Here is a 776-nt window from a genome sequence, read left to right as displayed (position 1 = left end):
ACGCAAAATTAAAACATATCCATATAACATTTCAGCGGTTGTGAGGACATTATGTGCACAGGTGCGTCTTAGAGGAACTCTTACTCACGCCCTGCTAGCTAACAGATGCTAACTAGCACCGCTCCTTGCTGTTGTCTGAATAACAGATAGGAGAAAATGTTGCGTTTACTGGTAAACCTTGAGACCAACTGCTATCTGTTGAATTTTCTTCCCGTTACCCGGAGCGTTCTATGAAATGATGCATTTAAAAAAAATTGCTTGATCATGAAAATTTGATTCATTGTGCAGCCCTGAATGGAAAGGAGTCTTTCCAGACCAGATTGTTGCTAATTTATTCCTTACTGGAGACTGCATTTAATAGTCATAACACATATTAGCATAAACAATTTAGAGCAGCCAAATAATTAAATATGAATAATTGTTGCTGGGCTGCACAATTAATCGAATTTTAATCGTGATCACAACTTCCCACGATCAAATTTGAGTGATTATTTTTTTTTCTCAAAGCATCATTTCATAGAACGCTCCAGATTTTTGGCAAAGCCAATCTACCGCTCCATACACTTCAGCCAGTCAGTTGTTCCTGCACCGCGCAGCTTAGTTTCTAGATGGAGACAGTCACAGAGACAACTCAACAGAAAGCAGTCGGTTCTACGTCGGTCTCAAGGTTTACCAGTTTGCCCCGGCTGTGTTATTCAGACAAGAGCAGTGCTAGTAGTGTCTGTTAGCTCCTCTAGGAAGCACTGGTGTCGTGCCAATGTACTTATCCCCGCCAG

General features: G+C 41.2%; 1 long non-coding RNA gene across 2 annotated transcripts in view; it reads left to right on the top strand.

Annotated features, from left to right (window-relative positions):
* LOC116686133 (uncharacterized) overlaps nucleotides 1-776 on the top strand; it is a 12407-nt gene that overhangs the window by 9892 nt on the left and 1739 nt on the right. The window lies entirely within an intron of this gene.

Source organism: Etheostoma spectabile, unplaced genomic scaffold, assembly GCF_008692095.1.
Source record: "Etheostoma spectabile isolate EspeVRDwgs_2016 unplaced genomic scaffold, UIUC_Espe_1.0 scaffold314, whole genome shotgun sequence".
NCBI lineage: Eukaryota > Metazoa > Chordata > Actinopteri > Perciformes > Percidae > Etheostoma > Etheostoma spectabile.
The sequence above is the reverse complement of the archived record's forward strand: the minus strand, read 5'-3'. Positions and strand labels throughout refer to the sequence as shown.